Source organism: Canis lupus, chromosome 27, assembly GCF_003254725.2.
Source record: "Canis lupus dingo isolate Sandy chromosome 27, ASM325472v2, whole genome shotgun sequence".
NCBI lineage: Eukaryota > Metazoa > Chordata > Mammalia > Carnivora > Canidae > Canis > Canis lupus.
In genome coordinates this window covers 41,581,205-41,605,284 of record NC_064269.1, presented here as the reverse complement: position 1 = coordinate 41,605,284, position 24,080 = coordinate 41,581,205, and the positions used below count along the sequence as shown (strand labels likewise).

At 42.8% G+C, this 24,080-nt stretch overlaps 1 long non-coding RNA gene across 2 annotated transcripts in view; it reads right to left on the bottom strand.

Annotated features, from left to right (window-relative positions):
* Positions 1–1,218: 1,218 nt before the first annotated feature.
* The window catches only part of LOC112669042 (uncharacterized), a 33,701-nt gene continuing 10,839 nt past the window's right edge, over positions 1,219–24,080 (bottom strand). For both annotated transcript variants that reach the window (XR_007406567.1, XR_003142030.3), the window contains 2 exons: positions 6,055–6,236; positions 1,219–5,853 (listed from right to left, as the gene is read on the bottom strand). This is a non-coding gene — a long non-coding RNA (uncharacterized LOC112669042). The remainder of the gene's footprint in view (positions 5,854–6,054; positions 6,237–24,080) is intronic.

Below are 24,080 nucleotides of genomic sequence, written 5' to 3'. Positions count from 1 at the left end.
GGGAAGAAGCCAGTTTGTTAAGTCACAGAAATGTCTTTGTTAGACCTGGCTAGTCCTTTCCTGAGATCTTGGAACATAGCTGCAGGCAGATGGAAAAGGCATGGCAAGTTTTAACTGCCACACACGGTTAGGGACCACCCTTCCTATTGGAGTAGTGAATGGCGAAAGTCCCTAGAGTCTGTGTAGAAAGAGTGAAATTAGCAGAAGGCCCGAAGATTCAGGGTTTGATTTTTGTAATATCAGAGGCATTTGGGAAGAGGGAGACATTACCCCAAATCATAATTTGCCCTGAAAGTGAGCCTTCATGACTAAAATGTACTTTGAGAATTTCTAGTTTTTGGCTTCAGAGTTAAGGTTATGGTTGATGGGTAAATGTTTATACATGCAGGTGCGTGGCACATGGACCTGTCTTGGACTTCTAGAAGATTTTCTCTAGACTGAAGGTTGCTAGCTAGGTTAGAATATCAAGGAAGGTTATAGTTGCTTTTTCTACATATTTCCAAGAAGTTGGACTTTCAGAAGACTAGCGGAGGTTTGCTGTAGCATAGAGGAAAAAAACACTGCATTTTTAAATGTTAGTCCTGCCAAGCTGTGTGCTCCAGGAATAGACCATCTAATATTTTTGGCTGTGCTCTAGAGAGTAACACCTATCTTAGAAGATGCTTTTAATAATGATCAAGAGGAAGAATAACCAGGATAAAAGATATGTAAACTGTAAAGAACTGTTATCACCTTACAGTGGTGTTGGTGGCAATCTTTATACTCTTGGGATGTTGGCATACATTCTTGCCTAGGGCAATTGTATATACAGGATAATCCCTCCAGCTTCAGGATCCTTCTAATAAGGTTAAAAAATGCTGATATTACCTGGTGCTTAATAGAATAGACCTGCTGCTTTATCACAGAAGCTATGGGGCTGAGGGAGCCTCTGTTAGCAATACTCAAGACCTTGGTTACAAATGAGTGGAATCCATAAGGAGAGGGGATCTTTACCAACCGTTGAAAGCAATATGAACGGCAAGTTATTTTTGTTCAAAAACACAAAGCAAACAACATTAGCAGTAGCAGTGAAAGGAATGCAAACTACATCTTGCCTTTTTAAAGCAATAAAGGAAGGGAACAACATTATACAGGCAAAGAGGTTCTTTTGTTTCCCCAGCCATGAATCCTGGTTTAAAAGTGCACCCAAACCACAAAGATAGTCGATACCATCTCAACTCCTAGTGTAATGCGTTTATTTTTTAATGTGTACTTCTTTAAGAAAAGAAAAATCTTCCCAATAAAGCAACGCCACACTTCAGCTTGCTTTCTCATTTGAGCTTTAGATTTTCTCAACAGAATATAAACATAAAGACATTATCTGTTTTCAGTAGTAGTTAATTCTGCCCAAGCAAGGAGGAGGATAAATGTAACTTTTTTCAAGCATACACTCATTCATTTACTCACTATTTGTTAAGATCTATCATATGCCAGGGCGCTCTGCTGGGTGAAAATAATAAAAATCAACTAGAGACTCTACCCTTAGGGAAGAAAAGATATATATGCCAGTATGTGTATTTTGTCAAGAGAGAGAACAAGTTTGGGATTTAGAAAGAGGAGCAGTTCTTTGTAGTCTATCTGATCTGCTAAAGGGAGACTAAGCGGCTGCAGAGGAAATAGTGGGCGTGAGCACCAGAGGTAAAGTTAAACCAGATAGCAGGTGGCCTAGAATAATGGGTTAAGGATTTGTGACTTTATTTTGAAGACCTAGGGAGTAATCAAAGGTTTTTTTTTTTTTTTTTTTTTTTTTTTTTAGCAGGGAGTAGCATGATTGTCTGGCTATAAATAGACCCTGAAATTTGGGGTCTTACTTTTGAGAATGAACTCAGAAGATAATTGCATGGGTGGATTGAAGGATGTCTTGAGAAGGTTCAAAGGGGAACAGAACTTTTAGCTTGCCCTCCTGTTAAGGTTATATGTGCTGCTGCTCATTCTCCATTTAGCATAAAGAACTATGCATGTGTACACAGAGTTGAATTCTTTCCAGGTAGCCTCAGTCACTGAAGAAACTGAGACAACGTTTCTAACTAAAATTACAAGACAGAAATTCCACAAGGCTGAAAGGGAAAAACTGGCCACTCCTGGCTGGAGATGTTTCTTCCTAGGAAGCAAGGGCACTGAAGCAGAACATGATAACATCCTCCAGCAATCAGGAAGGATGAATGCATCTGCTCCTGATAAGGGGCAAGATGCGGCAGTGCACCAAGCTCTGATGATCTTGGATCAAGTCTGGACATTGCCACTAATTTGCTGTGTGACCTTGAACAAGTCACTTTTCTTCCCTGGGCCTGAGTCTCCTTATCTATAAACTGAGAAGTTAGACTGGATGGTCTCTAAAGTTCCTTGAGCTCTGACATTATGTGTTTATGGGGCAAAGAAAAGCTGTTGTGAGCTCTGTCATGGCAAGTCTGATGATCCCCCATTTTCTCCTCCCCCTCATTGGTACTGAGGTAGGCAACTCAACAGGACGCACTTTTGCTCAGATCCCTGGCCAGGTCTTACAACCTGAGCTCAAGTCCTGGCCTTGCTGGAGGTTAACAATGTGAACTTGGGCAAGTCACTTAACCTCTATGAGCCTCCATTTCTTTAAAAAAAAAAAAAAAGTGTCAATGCCTTCTAGCCAAAGATTCTTCCTTTTGGCCATGGAAATAGAGCCAAGCTATAGGACATTAAACCTTGACATCCAGATCTTGCCCTTTACTGAATTTATGCTGATCAGAATCAAGGGGGTGTCCAGAGAAACATAGTGTGTGGTTGGACTAGGTGTTAGTCTTCTTCTGGTTCTTTTGTTGCAAGGTGAATTGTTGGCTCCTGTGACTTGATAATTCCTGCACAGTAGCACCAAAGACCCTGGGCAGGATATATCAACCAACTGCAACACAAGCAATCATTAGAAACAAAAGGATGATTCGTTTTTTTGTGACAGGTCTCAAAGCGAAGGGGTCTGGATTATAAAACTCAATGAAAACATGTGCCAGAATCCATCTGGTCTGTTTTAGAAAGCCAGGTGGCTTTCATCTTTTACTCAGTCATATACTGCCCTGCTTGTCCTATAGTATTGACATAGGGATAGCAAGGCATGTTTGCTGTAATATAAATTTCTCTTTGACTACCTGAGAGGAACTCTAGGGCCATGTGATTATCCATGCGATGATCCAACTCTGGTTAATGGAATTTAAAATGAGCTACTGTCATTTATGGTGCCTGTTAAAGTGAGAGACAAGTTTGAACTACTTTTCTCAATGGTATGAATCCCTACTGGGGGAACTGTAGCTCTCAGAGAACGCATGATGTACTCTGTGCTTGCCTGTTTTGGAGATTTTCACATATGCTTTTCAGGGAAACTTGATCCAGTGGAAGGGTGGTAATTTGAAGCACCTGAAAGTCTCCAATAGCTATCTTGAATACATAGGGTAATAAGTTAATGTGCTAGCAGGTGGGTGGAAGCACAAAGTCCACATGAGAAATTAAGCCCCTAGTGGGGGTGCAGACTGTATTGGGAGAATAAGTATCATTTGGCATAACAGCAGTGAGCTAAGTTTTCATTCCTCAAGGTGTGCAGATCCCTTGAGTGGAGTTAAATAGTTCCTGCAGAGCAAGAACAGATTGACTCTTGTAGTGAGAAGAGCCCCCAATATTAGTTCACATTCCCGATGGGCTAGATTTTGCTGATAGGGTTGCAGTTACCCCAGCAGAAGCATCTTGTTGAAGTGGGGTAAGGTTCAGTTTTAATAGATTCAAGTCTGGAGTTAATTACGCAAGGGAAACTTAAGAACCAGAAGGGGAACGTAGAAGATCATCTACTTTAAGTGTCTAGTTAAATTTTGTAAAAAAAAAAAAAAAAGAAAGAAAGAAAGAAAGAAAAATCAGTTAAATTCAGAACAGTAGCTAAGGTTGGAGAAAACTACAAGAATTTCATTTTTTCCTCAAGTGGCAGAAGACCACAGAGAGTCAAAAGTAACGGGAGGATTGTAAAGGGCTCATACTGAGAAAAGGGAGGAGTCAAATATAGTAGTAGGCAGTAGATGACCTGCATGTGAACCAGAATCTCAGCATTTTTTGCATGTCTCCCAAAGGAGTCATTATGATTCTATTTAGTTGGAATATAATTTTATATGTATGTATGTATAATTTTTATTTTAAAACAACTTATGGCCACAGTGAAACTTAGCTACAACATAAAACCAATGTTAAGGGGCACCTGGGTAGCTCAGTCAGTTAAGCATCTACTTTTGGCTCACTCAGGTCATGATCCCAAGGTTCTGGGATCAAGCCCCACCCACATCAGACTCCCTGCTCAGCAAGGAGTCTGCTCCTCCCTCTACTTCTGCCCCTTCCCCACTTGTGTGTGCTCTCTCTTTCTCTCGTGCTCTTTCATGTGCACTCTCAAATAAAATATTTTAAAAAATGAATAAAACCAATGTGGAAAACTTGGGAAGTATGAACTGTGAGAAGCTGAACCATGCCTTGTTTAAAGCAAAATAGTAGGCTGGAATATTTGTATATGGTAAAAATTTTAAGGACTCTGAATCAAGCCCAGGACTACTTTATCTTGGAGATAAAACCTTATTATTTCACAAATGTGTTATAAAGAGAGAGAGAGGGGATCCCTGGGTGGCGCAGCGGTTTAGCGCCTGCCTTTGGCCCAGGGAGTGATCCTGTAGACCCGGGATCGAGTCCCACGTCGGGCTCCCGGTGCATGGAGCCTGCATCTCCCTCTGCCTGTGTCTCTGCCTCTCTCTCTCTCTCTCTGTGACTATCATAAAAAAGAGAGAGAGAGAGAGAGAGAGAGAGAGACTATTATCTAAATATGCTTTTCAGTGCCCATAAAAAGGATCTCAATTGAATTGAATAACTTCCTTTGTAGACATTTTTGACTGCTTACCTGGACTGGACTCTAGATAATGGAATGATGCTTTTGATCAGCCATCTTTACATTTTCCAAAGGGAGGGAAATATAGAAGGATAGAAACAATAAATAAATAAATAAATAAATAAATAAATAAATAAATAAATAAAGGGAGCTAGCTTCCGATAAGTGTGAAATTACCACTGTAAGGGTAATGAGATTTTTTCTGAAGGAGAGGTGAAAAGGTTTGCTGTGGAAAAATGGATTTTGACATATACACTTGAAAGAGAGTGACATTATACTGTTTTAGACAATAGCTTGGACCCTTGACATTTTTTCAAGCTGTATGATAAAAAGCCAGCACTTAATAATCCTTGAAGTATGGAAACAAAGGAGAAAGCCTGTGTCTCTTACATTAAACAAAATGATCTCTCTTTTAGACATGACAAGCTCTTCATGAGGGTTTCTTCACTTTCTGTACTGTATCTGTACCATCTTCTTTATGTCAAAATTCCCTCAAGTGGCCATTGCAGTTTCAAATGATCTCTTATATTGTGTTAGAGAAATAGGAGATGCCTTCACACATTAGAGAACAAGAAAGCAGCAGGTGTTTGGCCCAGAAGAGTGCCATTTTACATAAAGAAGATCCCCAAGTGAACCAGAATAGACTGTAAGGAGACTTTCTGTCTCTGGAGTTGGTCAAGGGTCAAAGGCTGATTGTCACCAATTAGGGGCCAGCCAAAAATCCTCTAGATTCCAGGCAGATGAGACATCAATGAAAGCAGTTTTCTGGAACAACACAAAGATCAAATTGGGGAAGAAGCCTTTTTGAATGGTGGCTTGGGGTAAAGTCTGTCCAAAAGGATTCTGATCTAGGTGATCTCCTGAATTCCTTTGCCATGGAGACCAGCTCAGGGACTGACTTCTTGGGCCTGTGTCTGTGCTCTTCATGTAGACTTCTCCACCTAAAAATAAAAAGCATTTAAGACATTAGACAGACATAGGAGCAGCTGTTAGAAAGCTACTAAACAATTTCACTAGGGAACAGTCCCAAACTGACCAGATAACTGAGAAGTCCCACAGCATCATATTTCTAAGAAAATAGAATAAGCTCAAAGCAGAAGTGCCTCAAAGAAACACTGGAATGCAACTAATTCTGAGCTTACCTCCTAGCTAGGGGCTGCATAGTTCCCCAAACAGGCATAGAGTCAAGAGGTTTCAGATGTGTGTATACCATAATGAAGGCAGGAGTCTCTTGGTTCGAGGAAGTGCATGTTTCTGCTGATTCTTAGTAGAACTTTCATTTCTGCCGATATTCTCCAGTTAAAAACCACCACCAAGAACATACCTGTGGTTGAACAAAGTTGAGTTCATTGACTTGTCTCAAGAAGGAAGAACGTACACCAGGAAAGAGAATGTTAGAAAAAATTTATGGGATTTTGGCTTGTGTCTGGTGTTTTTAGGAGTGTTTAGGAAGGTGATGGAGCTTTTCCCTCTGAGTTGACTATTAGCAGTAAGCAGGTGTAATGCTATGATTGAGTATCTGGATAATTCTTATCTAGAAGGTGAGAAGGATGGAGGAAGGCTCAAGTTGTGGTTGGTAAAGAAGCAGCAGTTTATTTGTATTATCCAGGATGAGGAAGTGCTTGATAAGTCTGTGATTTGCACAGTGACCTGATTTTTTGTCTGGGCTTCGACGAAATTGTGAAGCATTCCTTTTTGTCTCCCTCGCAGTCACAGAATCACTATGTCTGATGTTGGTGTCCTGTGAGATTATGTCCAATAGAACACCATGGCTACATCCTAATGTACATCCTAACAAATTGAGGCTTAGTTGTGAATGTCAGGCCCATTCTTAAGTGTCAGGGGCCACTTTTCTCTTTCTTGTATGAACCAGCTCTTTAGTGCTGGTGAGAAACTCAAAATAGAAAAGATGTATAAAAGGATTTGTAAAAATGAATAACACAATGGAAATGAAGTGAATGCTTTTTGACCCTTTTCACACCTAGAAGGCACTAATCCAGAAATCTTGGCCATTGAGAAAATAGGAAATTGAAAGCAAGCAGGTAACACATCTGAGCATGTTAAACAAAAGTGCCCAAATGTCCCACATTTTTACAAGAACTCAGAGTTTTCTAGGAGATTGATTTAGTCTGTTTTCCACACATCCTAACAAGTTGTGTTATCATGCTCACAGAAAATGAAAATACAAGGGAGAAGGTGAAGAAAATGTTCAGAAGCAGAAGCAAGAAGTGTAGCAACAAGTCCTGGCACTCGAACAGGCCTTGAAGACATTATGCTTAAAGGTATCAGGAAGCTAGATACCAAGGACCACAAGATGGATGATTCTATTCCTAGGGAAGTTTCCTGAATGGACAAATCCTGAGAGACAAAAAGTAGATTAGTGGTGGCCAGGGGCTGGTCTGGAATGGAGAAAGAGGAGTCACAATTGATGGGTATGGGATTTCCTTTTAGGGATGGAGAAATGTTTGGAATTAAAGGTGATGGTGTCACAGTTTTGTAACCTTCCTAAAAACCACTTTGCAAGGGTAAATTTTATGATATGTGATCCATATATCAACAAAAAAAAATATTAGAAAACAAAGAGCATTAAGATCTGGCAACGTGGGAACCTGATAGCAAGGTGCAGGATTCAGGCACTCAGAAAAAGTTGACTCCCAAAGCAGAGCCATCAAGAGCCAAGAGTTCTATCTGCCTCCTGATCCATAACCTCTGGATTTTCCTCTGTGCAACCCCACACATGTGACTCACAGCCTTGCTTGACTGCACATTGGCTGAGGTGTTGAGAGATATAAAGACAACTAAGACATGGTCCCTGCACTCTGGATGGACCACATCTCAGGGCAATGATGGGTATTCACACTAATGTCCCCAAGCAAGTCATCATGAAAAGGTGACATTATTTTCAAAATGCTTAGTTTAAAAAGGCAGAGGAGTGGATCATACATAATTTGTAAACAAAAACAAAACTTTCAAAAATGCCAGCCTTTTAAAGCAATCTTAAAACCTCTGGTGTCAAATTTCAGTTAGCTTAAAGATAATGTTATACTTTATGAGGAATGGCTCATTTCCCGCTGAAGCCAGAGAATGAGATGCTGCTGCATCTGTGTCCGTGGAAAGGCAACCAGCCTCATACCTCAACAACCTTGAGAAAGTGGATGTGTCAGAGTGTTTCAAATCCTCCAGTCTCCTGGGCATCTGAGACATGGTGACTGTACCAATTATACTGACTTTTGTGATTTTTTTCCCCAAAAGATTCGATGTGCCTCTTACTCAGAGGGCCAAGGGAAGCACTAAGCTATGGTGGAGCGAAAGAGGGCAGCATGTGAGAATGGGGTTGAGGCTGGGAGTTGCTGAGGGGAGACCTGTTCAAAGCTGTCCTCTTTCTTCAGTTCTTTGTCATTTGTTTTCTCTTCTGGGCGGGTGGGTCATACCCGTGTGCCTTACCTAGATCATTCGGCTGGGAAACCACTGCTGGTGTAGACGTATCCACTGGAGTTTTCTGGATGGAGGAAATGGGGAAAGTGTGAAGAGGGGACCCATCTTAGAATGGTCTCTCTTAGATGGTAGGAACGAGGCACCATCACAAACCACCACCTCCGGTGGACAGCTGTGTCCAGGGATGCCCTCCAGGGAGCCTCAGAGACAGAGGGAGAGGAGAATGGACATTTTCCTTTAGCTAAATGTGAACCTGGCAATTTGGGATGTGATCCTTAGCTCTCAAGTGCCATGTCCATGCTCAGGCTACTTCAAGGGACCCAAACTTCCAACTTGCCACAGGCCTTGGGACATGGGGCCTGCTCTTGAAAACAAACATTTAGGAGTACTTTTTTTTAAGACTTAAGTTCAAACAGGCTACTGGAAAAGATACATTTAAAGAGAAGATGCCCTGCTTTAATGTAGCAGGTTTCCACTGGGGCCACACTCTGGTGGAGTCCAGACATTGGTGACCAGTGTCTTGAGTTCTGATAGATTGTGTGTGAGGGCGACAAAAGTTTCTTCATGGAAAAGCAAGTGGCAGTGATTGTATACCTGGGTGGGGAGGGGAGGGCAGGGCGGGTGGTTCAGTGACTATGCTGGATAGAGAGCCAGATCTGGGCTGTGCAGTCAGCTGTGCTTTTTGGCAGGAATGAGAAGGGCAGGATGGAGTGACAAAAATGCCAAGAGTCTTTGTGTGGTGACTCACCCATGCTCCCAGCCCTCCCCCATCCATTCCCGTGAATCTGTACAGATTTAAAGAACCCAAGTATTAGTCAGCCTCTCTCAGAGACACAGAGACCCTCTCAGGTTACTTTCAATAATGGGAATTTATTGTAAGGATATTTCTGGAAATTGGGAGACCACAAAGCCTCAGGGTTTCATAATCAATGAGGGCAGATTGGCTTCTATGAGCCTGGAACAGGAGCTCTGAGTTATCTCATCCTCTCTACGACAAGGTAAAATTCCTCAATCCTAGTGCTTGGTTCTCTAGAAGCTCCCTTGTCTCTGCCTCTACAGATCCTGCTGCTCTGCACCAACAGCATGTAGTCTCTTATTCATGGCTTCTGCTTACTTCTGGCTTCTCTCTGTATCTTTTAGCTTTAAGTCATACTACCAGCTGCCTTTTCTTTCACATTCACACTTCTTCAGAGAATTCAATTAGACTATCGTCACCATGCCCACGTTAGTAGCCACTTTTGTGCTAGGCCACCTCAGGGGCCACTGGCCAATACATGGGTCATCCGTAAGTCTGATTCCTGTCCCTGGTCCAATAAGCAGTAGCTGGGAAAACAGCCATTTCTCCTGTGTGGAAGTAGACTGTTAGTGGTAGGGTGCGTGTGTGTGCGTGCGCGCGCATATGCGTGTACATGTGTGTATGTAGTGGGGGAAGGGAGGGCTGGGGTTGGGGGAGAGCTCAAATGGGGGAGGAACAGAACAGGTCTCTTAAGATTTGGCCTGTCTGAACTTTTGTGCTGACTATAAAAAATACGAAGCACTTGGTGCAAGGGTGGCGGGTGTTTTGAAAGGATTCCAAAGGCCTCTGCAGTGTGTGGGAGAGACACCAATGCCCATAGCACTGCTCTTCAAGTCAGATCTCCCCATCAGATTGCGGAGAGTGGTAGGCTCAGAAGGTACAGCCTCATTCTTACTCTCTCTTTCTTTCTTGATTCTGTATATGAGAACAAGAAAAGGTGACTGGAAAAAGAGGTGACTTGGAGAACATTTTCTGGCTGCAGGACTGATCTGCAGGTTGCCATAAGAAATGGATTCTACTGTGCTCCTGGCTATCAACACCTCACCTCATCTGCTAATGCTACACTTAATATTTCTAAGTCTTGAAGTGTAGTATTTGGAGTTTGGCAAGTGCTCATGTTTGGTAAATGGATGAATGGATGTGTATGAAAGCATGAATTTGCCATCAGCCCTTTTAAGGTAGACAGGCTAGGAGAAGTCAAGGTGCCTGGTTTTGGTAGAACAAAGGCCTAGCTTTGAATCCTGGCTTTGCAACTCGCAAGCTGTGGGACAATGGGACAAGTTACTTAACTTCTCTGAGCCTCCCTTTCCTCAACTGTAAGGTTAGGACAACACTCACTTCAAAGTTCTTTGGGAAGTCCAAGTGACTATATACTTCCTAGCATGGGGTCTGACACAGGGTGCTCAAGCGTTGAGGGCTGGAAGTATTAGGTTAGCTCAAGGAGCCTGGGGGATAAGAGCAGGCCATTCTTCACATGTGGATACAGGTGCACAGGCCCCTTGGGGAATGAACGGCTTGCCTGCCATTATGGAGAGAGGAACATGAAGGGCAAGTCCACACCCCAGCTGCTTGTCTCGTCTTCACCTGGAGTTAGCAAGGCTGCCGTGCCAGGACTCAAGTACCAGTCTTGAGTACACAGGATTAGGCCACCTATCTGGCCTGCAAGAGCCATTTCTATAAGCCAGCCCTTTTGGAAGCAGCTGGAGAACATCTGGATCTAATACAAGGATAATGCCACCAGCAGTACCAAAATCTGCATGGGGTAAATGAAGGCTTAGTCAGAGAACAAGTCTGTGGGTCAGTTTGGGGCAAAATCTAAAAGCCAAGAGGTAACTGGATCAGAGAAAAGGAAGCCCTGGGGTGGGAGGGGGAGGATGCTGTGCTGGGAGAGTGAGCTCTAACCAGAAGCCAGGAAACCTCTCCTTCATCCATCTTAAACATGGCAATCTGGAGTCCCCATGTGTGCCAGCTCACTGCCAGGCAGGCTCTTCTAGTCTGAGTCTGTGATGCAATGCACACAGAAGAGGTAGGAAAGGGAGGTAGTAGGCAGGGAAAGGCACTAGGTTCCCAGAGAAGCTCCAGTGGTGGTGACACCTTGCTGAATGTGACTGTTACATTCTTGTGTTCTGGTGGAAGACAAGGCTGCTGTAATTAGGAATGTCTGTTACCTTCCCCACCCCCATTAAAATCACCCTCTTCATCTCCACTATCCAGAACTGCTCCACTTCTTAATGTGTGCTGGGTTCTCTTCCATCCCAACTTCTGGTCAGCTTTGTGACCTCAAGGCCTCCCTGTATCAAGGACTTAGCCTTTCCATTTCCTCCCAAGAGCCCCAAGAAGTCCCCTCACGCCATCACTTGCTTCTCTGTAACACATTGTGCCAACCACTCCTGCGCCACTTCTACTCCTTCACCTCATTGTCTGCCTCTGTCAGCCTCTGGGGAGGGGCTAACTCAGTCTAGCTGAATGCCTGCTCTGCTCCTAGCTGGGGTCACCACCACAGCTGTCTAAGGTCACACCACTTCCTCCATTTAGGCCAGCACTGGCTTTCCAATCTGTGCTTGGTCCTTGGTGCTGCTGCCTTCCCACAACCCTTCCTTGGACCCCGGCTAGCTTTATGTGCTGCCCGCACAAAAGTCACAAATTCTCAACCTGTCAACTTAGCTAGCTTTCTTTCCTACCTGCTCTCCTTACCTCAACTCCCAGCAGCAACTGGAAGTACAACTCACCTTGTACTTCAAGGTCAAAGAAAAGTTCACTATGGGAGGTTCTTGCTCACTCTCTGGCCCCTCCAGCCCACCCTTCCTGTTAGCTTTTCTTCCCATAACAATGGCAACTGGCTATTATTATTGAGAATATCTAATACTTGTCCACAGCATTGAGTTCCCTCCTCTCCCCATTCCTCAGTGAGCTTATTCCATAGATGTTCCTTCTCTCATAGCCAAGCCCTTTCCTCACCTTCAGGGGTCTCCCATTAGCATTAAAATGTGTTCCCTAGCTCTTTGAACAAAAATGACAAAACCCTCTCTCAACCCTAGATCCCTTCTAGAAACTATGGTCTTGTAACTGTCTTTACTGTCAATTTTCTTGAGGGTATCATTGCATTTATTATCTGCTTTCCATTCCCTTTCATTCACCTCTCAAATCTCACAGTCCGGCTTCGTAGACCTAGCTTCCACAAATATTCCGTGCAACCCCATCAGCTGAAATCACTGCTGATCTCTGGATCATAAAGTCCAATGGATAGCACTCAGGCCTCCCAGACTTGAAGGTTCCTCTGTGTGATGCCATTGACTGCTCTACCCCAGAGATGCCCTCTGGTCTTGGCTTCCATGCCAGTGCTGTCTCCTGGGTTTCCTTCTGTCTCTCTAGCTGGTCTTTTTCATTCTCCTTCCTGAGATCCTCTCCCTCTGTTCATCCTACTTAATGATTAGGGTTTTCCAGAGTTCTAGTCTATTCTTTGCAATTCCCAGTCATCACTTTCTCCTTGGGTGAGCTGATTCTCTTCAAGAGTTCAAATGTGATTGTGATGCTGATGACTGCCCACTGGATGGAAGCCTAGCCAGGTGTCCTTCCTGAGGATCAGATGGGTTAGCCACCTCCTGAAGGGGCATCTTCTCTTGCTACCCCAAAACTGGATTTCTTTCCTGACCTCTCAACCTGCTCTTTCCCCTTTGTTCCCTCTCTTGGTAAATATTATGTGGCCAACTGGCCAAATTAACTATTATGTGAGATCCAGCTCCTACCAATCCCACTGGGTGCTTTCCCACTTACTTTTGGCAGTTCATTCTCCTTTCTACCCATACCCAGTCCATCATCAAGATCAGTTGATTCTACCTTCTTACTCCCCATGGAGTTCATCTGCTGCCATAACAATACTTCAGACCCCTATTCTCTAGCTAGGATTTACGAGCACCCTTCCCTGCTTGCACTTTCTGCCTTGCTGTGTGACTCCTCCCATCCATTCTCCACACAGTTGTTAGAACGAACTTCTAAAAATGCTAATCCGTTCATGCCACCCTCCTGCCTAAAATTCTTCAGGACTTCCCCGATGCCTTCAGGATAAAGTCCAAACTCCTTAGAGGGGTGTCAAAGGCCCTTTACATCCTGTGGTAATATAAACATGCCTAATGTTTGGACTTGGAGAGACTCAGGATAACTAAGACTTGTGCTCGAGTTGGAGCAGCATGTTGGCTGTGTGACTTTGAGTTAAGTTACTTAACCTCTATGAGCTTCCGCATTCTTACATGTATGTATAATGATAGTAATATGCCTACATCGGGGGTGCTGTGAGGATAAAATGAAATAATGTATACGTGCCTTTGTTTTTGTGTTTGTCTAGCAAACTGCCTTGCTCATTGTAGGCATGCAGCACATGAAACCTGCTATTTATTTCCCCCTCTCTGCCCCTTCCCTGTCAGCTTTTAACCCAATGCCCTCAGATCCAGTGCCCCTGAGCCACTGCCAGAAGACACATTTCTTTTTTCTTTTCCACCCAATTTATACTGTCTGCAGCTCTGTGCCCACCTCAGCGCCTTCCTCTGCTTGAATAACTCATAATCAGTTAGGGTTCTTCACTGGAAGTTTCACCTGAACACCTCAAGGCCAGCTCCTGGGCCTAAATGTTTCTATAGCAGTCATTTCACACTCTTGTCAAGACCTTCATTGTCTTACAATTAACCTTCTCAAGTGCTCTTCCCTGACCAAGGCCTTTCCTCCAGGGTAGGGATCATGTCTTACTTATCTTTATATCCCTAGTACCTATATAGTACCTCAGTTATACCAGGCTGTTAGTATACATTTGCTGAAACAACAAACTTAAACATGGAACTCTACCCAGGTGGTATTCAAATTCTCTTATTATTTATTTGCTTGTAACATTTTCATTCTTGTTTATTTTTGTTCCTCTTGGGAGTAGGGGCTGTTGGCCCATCAGATTATAAGCTCCCTGAAGGCAGGGTCCCTGGCAGAGTGGTGTCTATAGAATTAGCATATAGGTGATTCTCATCATGTATTGCTGACTGCTTGGCCTCTGAGAGAAGGGATATCTAATGATGAGGAAAGTGGGTCTTACTTTGTGCAAATCAAAATTAGTGGTAATGGAGGGCCCTAGGCTGGCTTTGAGGTGGTGGTGGTCACAAAAGGTGGCATTTGGGGGCTGAAGGCAAGGGAGATTTGGGAGAGAAGGTGCAGAGCAGTCCTAGAGGAGGAAATGCATGGTTTCTTATTCTGGTTAACTGGGAGAATTGTGGACATTTGCCCTGGGGACTGTCAAGCAAGGACTGACCTTTACTACTGAACTGGGTTTTAGCTTTTGTTTTAAAATCAGTTTTCAGGTGGGTCAGAGTGTCTATGGATGTCACTTCCCATCAGTTCATGACTGAACCTGTCTGCCTACTTTTAGTTAGAGAGATCCCTGGAGGTTTCTTCCTCTTCAAGATCTGAGTTGATCTTGCTTGCTAGCTCTCAGCACAGTAGAGTCCTTAGGTCTTTAGAACCCTACCATCTCCTGAGTCATTAGAAATTACTGAATACTGGGGTATTCATTACTTTTGATCTCTAATAGAAGTGGAGATAGATTGCAAGTAATCTGTGCACAATCCTGTCTCCCTACCACATCTGTTGTTCTGCAAAAGCTGGGGCATTATTATTCCCTCTATCCACACTGATGGGACAAGCTTACCTCTTTCACCACCCTACCCACTGGGGTGTCAGACTGCTGATTCCTGGTTCCCTCCCAGGAGAGCCCAGTGCCCCCAGAACACTCTTGTTTGTTATGCTCACTCTCTTCCACATCCTGTAAGTGTATGGTGTATGTGGAGGATGAGAGGCTAAAGACTGATTAATTTTGTGCCTTAAGAGTCTCCTTTTAGACACCCTTTTCCATGTCAGAGCTTTTAAAGTTGGCTTTCTGATAATTTGCTAAGAAATGGGGTTGGGCTGGGTGCTCAGCAGAGCTTTAGGAGTCATGTGTTTTGTCTCCTAAGAATCTAAACATTTTAATAGAGGGAATACCTCACTTGGGTAACTGATCTTAAGACCGATTTTCATAAAAATCCCTTTATCATCTCTCCCAACACGGTGAGTTTGAGCAGAGGCCCAAACATTTCCTGGCCCTGCCAAGAGACAAATCTCCTTAAAGGGAGCTTCAGCTACAAGTGAGAACTGTTCGGGTTACACAGGTATCCGCACTTCTTGCTAGGAGTCAGGGTGTTTGGGAATGACGGAGGTTGAAGCTGCCTTTCCAGAGGCTTCTAAAAAGGATGAGCTCTCATTTGCATGGAGTGGAAGAAATGTGGGCCTATGGGGCAATGGAGGACTAAATCAGCTGGTCTATCTGAGGGCAGACAATTTCTTGGAAGTCTGATTCTCTGCTTGAATTAGGTTTTGCTATTGGCAGGTTTATAAACAGTGAACCAGGGAAGTGTCTGTGAGTTGGTCTGCATTTATATGGTAGATGCACAGGTGCTCAAGGCTCCTCACTGGCACATGTATGTTCTCTCTCTTCCTCTCCTGTCTCTCTCTTAGGGCAGGAGTTTTTGCTCAATGCTGTGCGGAGAGGTCATGAAATGAGGCAGACTGATGGGTCCCTGCAAAAAAAGCCTTCTCAGGCAGAGGCTTCCATGGCTGGGTCAATCAGAATAGTCAATTGAGGGATAATTTCCCTGGAGCATTGATGGCAATCTCCTACTACTTCTTCTACTTTCTACCTAATGAAGCATCTGCAGCTGTTTGCGGGTTCTAGGATGCAAGTATCCTAGTATGCAGCTAAATGGGGACTAGGCTTCCAGTCTGCCCATTTGGTAGATGGTGAGAAAGGGGGGTCCCTCAGGAGCTGGGCCCACAAGGCTCTAACCTTGGAGAAATCAGGCAGCATCCTGTATCATCTTTTATTTCCTCAGGAATTTATACTTGTAGGGTCAGCTACAGTGATTAGAAGAGAACCAAATTTCCTTATAGTAATGCTGGAAGTGAAGAGCAAGCTAATGGATAGGTGGTAATGAGCACTGTGGGGCTGCAGTGGTTTGTTTACAAGACTTCCTAGTTGTTCAAAAATTATTTTAAAAATCCCACTTCCTAATCTTCCTCCAGAATAACAAACGGCAGTGAGCCTAATGATAAAAGTTCAAAGAAGTGATCAGTTTTTTAGATACATTCATTCATTCATTCAACTAGTATGCATAAGCATCTTGTATGTGTTTAGCACTGAGCCAGGCATTGAGAGGGAAATGAAACAGAAGGTCTGATCCTGCTTTCTTGGAGCTTACAATTGAGAAATCAAGAGGCATGGCCAGGAAACAGCTAAGCATCTGCAGCACAGAAAGGGAGAGTGGCTTGACTTTTCTTTATTCAACTTGGTTTGGGCATGGAGTGCACCAGGTACCTGGATTTTCCTGCAGCAGATATTCTTACAGCTTTTGAGTTCTGAAACATTTTATTTGAATACTTTGATGGGGGAATCTTTAAAGGGATAACCTCTTCTGCCTTATAAAACCATTCACAGGGACACCTCTGTGGCTCAGTGGTTGAGCATCTGCCTTTGGCTCAGGGCGTGATCCTGGGGTCCTGGGATCAAGTCCCACATCAAGCTCCCTGCATGGAGCCTGTTTCTCCCTCTGCTTATGTCTCTGCTTCTCTCTCTATGTCTCTTGTGAATAAATAAATAAAACCTTTTAAAAAAATAAAACAATTCACAGAACTCAATTTCATCTCTTCCTAATAGTTTGGTTCTAACTTGATCTTTCCATGAATATCCCCCAAATTTTTCTAGTTGTTGGTTCTTCTTTCTTCCAAACCAATGGCAGTCATTTCTTGTCAAGTTCTAGCTGCTACTGTACCCTAATTGGCTGTAACCATTAGAATTGAGGATTGACTGGAGACATGAGAGAACTATTTTGTTTAATGAGCAAGCTTAACTTTATACTCAACATAAGGGTAATACGCTCTGGCGTGGTGGTTGGAGTGTTGCATGTACAATGTGATAACTATTCTCCTTACTTTTCTGAGAGTGTTTTCCTTCCCTTAAGCTATATTCTGCATAATTACAGTTGTTGGGTGTAACTTTTGGCTAAAGTAGGACAAAACTCTGTAAGATGAGGTGTCAAATCAGTGACATTCTTTGTCTATAATGCTATAAAAGTTTAAAGAAAAAAAAGATTCCCCATAGGCTGGGAGGCCACAAGAAAGGTTTCATAGAAATGAAACTTAGTGAGACCTTGAGAACATGACAGGGCTTTGGTGAATTGTGGGGAAATGGCCACATTGTTTAGAAGGGGTAGACTGAACTCTCCAATGGAATTGCTCTTTATGATATAATGCTTCATGAGCTTATATGCAATGCCACGTCATCTACCCTGCCACCCTATATAGGGATTTAGTCTACAGAACCTTGGCTTGGGCCCTCTACCTTCTGTAGGAAACCATGGTGAATTCACTGGCCATGAGTGCTTTCTGGATTGTGAGCATGAATTGCAGGACAGAAGGTTATATCCTGGCTTTCACTCAGGTGACATAAAATGAAGCAGTATCACTGAGCTTCTATGTGTACTTCAAAGGTAGAGGAGGAGGAAGACTGGTTTCATCTCCTTCTTGTGTCAAAGGCCCATCCTCTTCTCTAGAATCCAAATTTTCCTAATACTTCATAAAGATTACAAAATTACACTCAATATCAGGAGCCACCAATGGGTATTAGCTCATGTGGGCATCTGTTATAATGAAAAATATTAGGGTCTTTTTTTCAATTTACCGATCTTTGGAAAATCTGGAATGACAAGAACATCCATGCCACTAGGCCCTAAGATTCTACTAACTGATGCCAAATTCTCCATCCACTTAATATGGGGGAAGGGACATGTTGAAATCAGTCACTAAGTCAGTGAATTGACAATGTTTCAATTGTAGAAAATTTTAAAGTAAAAATTACCATGAAGTATGTGAATCCATTTGGTCATCCAACAATCCTTTATTGAGAACATATCATGTCTTTTTGTTTAAGATGAGGGGTTAAGTAAAATTGGCAATCTCACCCTTCCATCCAAAATCCCCATATGTAATGATAACTATTCTCATAGAAATGACATACATTTTAAAAATACACCCAGTGCTAGAAAACAAGAAAGGATGTCTTTGGTAGCTCAGAAACAGAGCTCCCTGAGGATGGACAGTAGTCAAGATCTGATGAAGGAAGCCACAACTCCAAATGCTGCCATTAAGGATTCCTTAAAAATGGGTTCCATGTCTCAAAATGGCAAATATGAGGCAAAAGGAAGCCTATAATACATGACAAGGCAAGTAGTTGGGGTTACCAGGAGGATCAGGCAGGCAGATGACTCCCTCCACGCCTCTACATTTGACCTTCTCAGGATAAGCAATGAGCAATAGAGATTGCTTGGATGGTCAAAGAGAGTAGGTTCCAGGTGAAATCATTCTCCCTATCCTCCCTATTTTACTCCCTACTGGCTCACTCTACTGACATCAGGCCCTTCCCTCACTTATGTTGGACAAGCTGAAGTAAAACCTGCCCCATAGTACATCCTACTCTTTCCCTCTGTTGACCAGATTAACATGGGTTTTCTGATACAAAAATGAGCATGTATGTAGAATTCGCCAAAAATGTGTGGAAAACCAATAATGTGAAAAAGAGGTACTGATTGCAGTAAAAAAAAATAAAAAATAAAAAAATAAAAAAAAATAAAAGTTCACACTCAAGAAAATGTTAGTAGTGTAAGCAGAAGAGGACTTTTCTAGAGTTTTTGGAAATTACTGCTATTAGGTCTATAGAAAAAAAATTAACCAAAGACCTTAGAAACTAAAAATGTTCACAATAAAATTTAAAAACCAACAAATTGGCAGGACTGTAGACAGAGCCAAAGAGTTAGTGAATTGGAAGATGAAATGGAGGAATTATCTTATGTTACCTAAAAGATCATGGGTGAAAATATGGAAAAAGTTAAGATTTGGAGAACTTGAATTCAGATATTTTGGTATCTGTCTACAAGGAATTTCAGGAGGATAGAATGAATGGAATGAAGAAAAGAAAACAGAAAAGAAAGCATTCCATAAAATTGACCAGAAAGTATAAAATAATTAGTATAAGAAAAAAGTCCCAAGATTCAAAGATGATGATAGAGAAAAGACCTGTAACTGGATACATGACAATAATAAAGAAAAACTACTATAAAGGGAGAGAAAAAGGAAAAGGGAAAAAAAACTTTCAGAGAGAAAAATATATGAGAGTGACAATAGATTTCTTCTGGATGCAAAAAGGCAGTGGAACTGTATGCACAGAACTGTGGGGGCAGTGGGGAAGATACTGAATTGGAACTGCATACCCAGTAAAAGTATCATTTAGGTGTGTATATATGAAAAAGAGCCATTTTGGACATTACAGGTTCAAACAGTTTACCATTCACTGGCTCCCCCTATAAAAATTACTACAGAGGTTATAAAAAAGAAATGGGAAGGAAGTCAAGGACCTACTTTTTGCTACCTGTACATACTTCTGTCTTAAACAGAGCAAGGCAGTTTCAAGTAGCTCACATCTGTTTGAGGAAGAGTGAAAGTATCTGTCCTCTCCACAGGACAACTGGCTAGATAGAAGCCAGACATACCTCCTGCCCAGACAGAAGGTATAAGCTGAGCTGTCTGTGTAGTTTCACCATATTAAAGTGTGGAATGGGCAGGGCATGTTGGCAATCTCCTCTCAATTCTGATCCGAGTTCTTGCTTTTATCTTTGGATTCTAAAGAGTCATGGTTAGGGGTTGCCATCATCCCCATTACATATTTTCTCTCTCTTAATTCTCAAATCTATCCCTTTAGTGTTCAGAGGGGATGAGACTGGGGACACTATCTCTCTCCCTAGACTGATGTTCTGGATTGCAGTAAACACAACTGTGTGACTTCTTCTGATTGGAAGCACTACAATGGCAGACGTAAATTGCTCAGGACATCAGGCATATGCCCAGACAAGCAGACAGAAGAAGCATGGCCTGGGTCTCTGGGAACTCTGCCCAGTGGCCTGGCAATTTGGGACACTGCCAGCTCTCCTAGATGGAAGGGGAAGACAAGTCAGGAAGAGGTCCTGACAGCCTTGGGAAGGAAGAGAAAAAATTTTTTGTAGGAAAAAGGACTTCACCAGAAGTCCAGGTGAATCCACAAAGTGCTGCTTCAGGAAACCTCCTGGTGGGCCTGAGAGGGGCATATTGGGCCGTCCCACAGGTCAGCAGAATCTGAACCAAGATACAATAATAGATTCTGGCTCAGAACTGGTCTGGATCTTTTCCACAGAGTAGGGTTTGGAAACTTTTTCCCCTCAAATTTCTATGCTCTGTATAATTGTGTTTGATAAAACCAAGTGAGGCTTATGTTCCCAACACAAGTCTGTGGTTCCCTGGCAGCTTCTCCTATTTTAGGTTGGGCCTGGCCCTCTCTGGGGAGTCTAATGCCCCCTCCACCTATGTGAGTATGGCCTTTGTCCAGTGATTCTCCTTGACTCTCCAGATTGAAGGAAGGCTGGGAACCAACCATGCTCAACCACCTGTCTTCAGGAGAGTCATAGGACTGTGACTAATATATTTTTAAATATAAATTATTTATTTATTTATTTATTTATTTATTTATTTATTTATTTATTGAAGTTTGATTTGCCAACATATAGTATAACACCCAGTGCTCATCCCGTCAAGTGCCCCCTCAGTGCCCATCACCCAGTCACCCCCACCCCCTGCCCACCTCCATTTCTACCACCCCTAGTTCGTTTCCCAGAGTTAGGAGTCTCTCATGTTTTGTCACCCTCTCTAATTTTTCCCACTCATTTTCTCTCCTTTCCCCTATAATCCCTTTTACTATTTCTTATATTCCCCATATGAGTGAAACCATATAATGATTGTCCTTCTCCGATGGACTTATTTCTCTCAGCATAATATGTCAAAACAAATAGTGGGTATTCATCGTTTCTAGTGGCTGAGTAATATTCCATTGTATATATAGACTATGTCTTCTTTATCCATCTGTCGATGGACACTGAGGCTTCTTCCACAGTTTGGGTATTGTGGACATGGCTGCTATAAACGTTGGGGTGCAGGTGTCCTGATGTTTTCACTGCATCTGTATCTTTGGGGTAAATCCCCAGCAGTGCAATTGCTGGGCCATAGGGTAGCTCTATTTTTAACTCTTTGAGGAACCTCCACACAGTTTTCCAGAGTGGCTGTACCAGTTCACATTCCCACCAACAGTGCAAGAGGGTTCCCCCTTCTCCACATCCTCTGGATGTTTGTTGTTGTTTCCTGTCTTGTTAATTTTCACCATTCTCACTGGTGTGAGGTGGTATCTCATTGTGGTTTTGATTTGTATTTCCCTGATGGCAAGCGATGCGGAACATTTTCTCATGTGCTTGTTGGCCATGTGTATGTCTTCTTTGGTAAAATTTCTGTTCATGTCTTCTGCCCATTTCATGATTGGGTTGTTTGTTTCTTGGGTGTTGAGTTTAATAAGTTCTTTATAGATCTTGGATACTAGCCCTTTATCTAATAGGTCATTTGCAAATATCTTCTCCCATTCTGTAGGTTGTCTTTTAGTTTTGTTGACTGTTTTCTTTTGCTGTGCAGAAGCTTTTTATCTTGATTAAGTCCCAATAGTTCATTTTTGCTTTTGTTTCCCTTTGTGGCTAATACTTCTTAAGTCTTTTATTATAATTGTAGATTGTACAACTCAGTAGGGGACCCTTGAAGTCACATGTCCTGTCCCCTGCTTCTAGGCAGGACTGAATTTAAACTATTTTCCTTAGATAACTCTAAGATAACTTCTCTGCTTTTTTTTTTTTAAATAAGCCCCAAAGAAGCAGCTACTGAAGCATCTCTTGGGAAGGCTTTCCTGTGTTTCACTTGCTACTGGCCACAAAAGATTAAGATACTCCCCTGAAGACCTACTGGGGAAATGACCAACCTGAGAGTTCTTCCCATCCCCCAAAGAGCTTTGAGTGCACATGACCTTATGCCATCTTTGCTTAGGAATAAAAAGACCTCTTTATTCTTGAACTTACTGTGGGGAGTTTTTATATGTTATATGTTCATGTCAGGTTAAACCCTCAGATGTTTTTCAGGCACTGTATGCCATTTAAAGCATCTGAATAGAACTACAGCAAACTGTGACAACAGGGGCAGAGGGTAGGAAGTGTGATGGGAAAGGTAGTCAAGGAAAGGCAGGTGCTATGGCTGCCTTGCAAAGAGATACCCAGGAGTACCAATCTACAGATGCATTTAACCAGGCTGCCCATTCTTGTGCCTGGATGACACTAGCTGACATGTTTCTCTATAAACTTCCAGCTAAACAGACCTTCTCTGTAAGTCTTGCTTAGACACAGTGTTTTAAAACACACGATTCCTACCAGGAGACCATGAGATTTGAACTCCTTAAGGTGGCATTTAAAGCTCATCTTTTTTTTTTTTCTAAAGAAAAACAACTATGAAGATAGGTAGGGTTGGGTATTCTTAAGGTGCAAATGCCTGAGCCCTTGGAGTACAAGCTTTCCTGATACGTTTTTCTGGGGACAGCATCTATACTCTGAACGCCAGCTACACAGGGTTCATGATAATAGAACAAAAGAGTTGAAAGTGGCCCATGAATTCAGCTTGTCCAAACTCCTCACATTACAGAGGAAGAGATAAAAACCAGAACTACAAAGGGCTGTGAGGGCAGGGACAAACTTTAGTCACCCCCTCCTTTTGCTCAGAGGTCTCTGTCTTGATACTTCCCCACCCTAGAGTCTTCAGCAACTTGTGACAGAAATGGAGCTAGAATTTGAGTCTCCCTATTAAAGTTCAGTGCTTTATTCCTGCAAGGAGCACCATGCTTTCTCTATAGACTGTAAGCCAGGCCAGAACTTATAGGGGGTGAGGGGCAGAAGAATGAAATAAGTGTAATGATTTTAAAAAGGGAAAAGTGACCCCAAATCATGTTCCTACCAGTCTGTTACTGATGCTTGACCTTCCACCATTAGAGATTCATTCTTTTGTAACTTGGAGGTGAGGTAGACTTCCATTTATATTTCTTGAAATATAAATACCTCTGGGAAGGCCACCAACAGCTGATAGCTAATAAACGGCAAGGGTTATTTCTCCAAGAGCGTTAATAGTCAACAGCATGGTGGTATGGAGGGGAAGCCAAGGCAGAGAAATTTTGGAGTTCATTGAAATAAGACAACAAAGTTGGGACTGATTTGAGAATGGGTCTACTTTGTTGTAGACGTTCCATAAATGCTACTATTTACCTATCCAACTAAATAAGAATCCAGACACATTCGTGAGAAATTCCCTTTCCAAGGCATGAACAAATGTTTGGAAGCCCAAAGGAAGGACAGTGCTACCTACACCCATTTGCCATCAGAGGATGCCCATCCTAGGGCTTTCTCTGTAATGAGCATTGAGGCTTAGTTGGAGCCAGGTTCCCACCTCTTCCTCAAGACTTCATTTACATGAGTTGCATGGGCACTTTTGTTTATGGCTGAAGAATGGAGGAGTTTATACTACTATCTTGTCGGTGGAAGACAAGGGAGGAAGAAATTGAACAACAATGGGGCATGGTGTGTCATCTACCTACCCCAGCACTGGCCTTTGTGCCCTCCTATAGCAATGGAAGAGTTCGGACCAGAAGCAGAGGGGCTGTTCCTCCAAGAGACTTGATGAGACTGGGTGAAGGAGTAGGCTTGGGAGCTCAGTAGATCTGCTCCTGCTTCCCATTACATCCAGAAATTGCTGGGTGTGCTAGAAGACAGAAATCCTGGTACAGCTGTCAGCATCCTCATGAGGGATGTTGCCAACATGGGCAATGGCAAGGCTCCTAGAAGCCACTTCACGGTCACTGGACATGAGCTAAAGGAAGCCAGAGATAGAGAAGAAGGAGGAGGAGGAGACTCAAATGTGAGTATATCTGATGTGGTC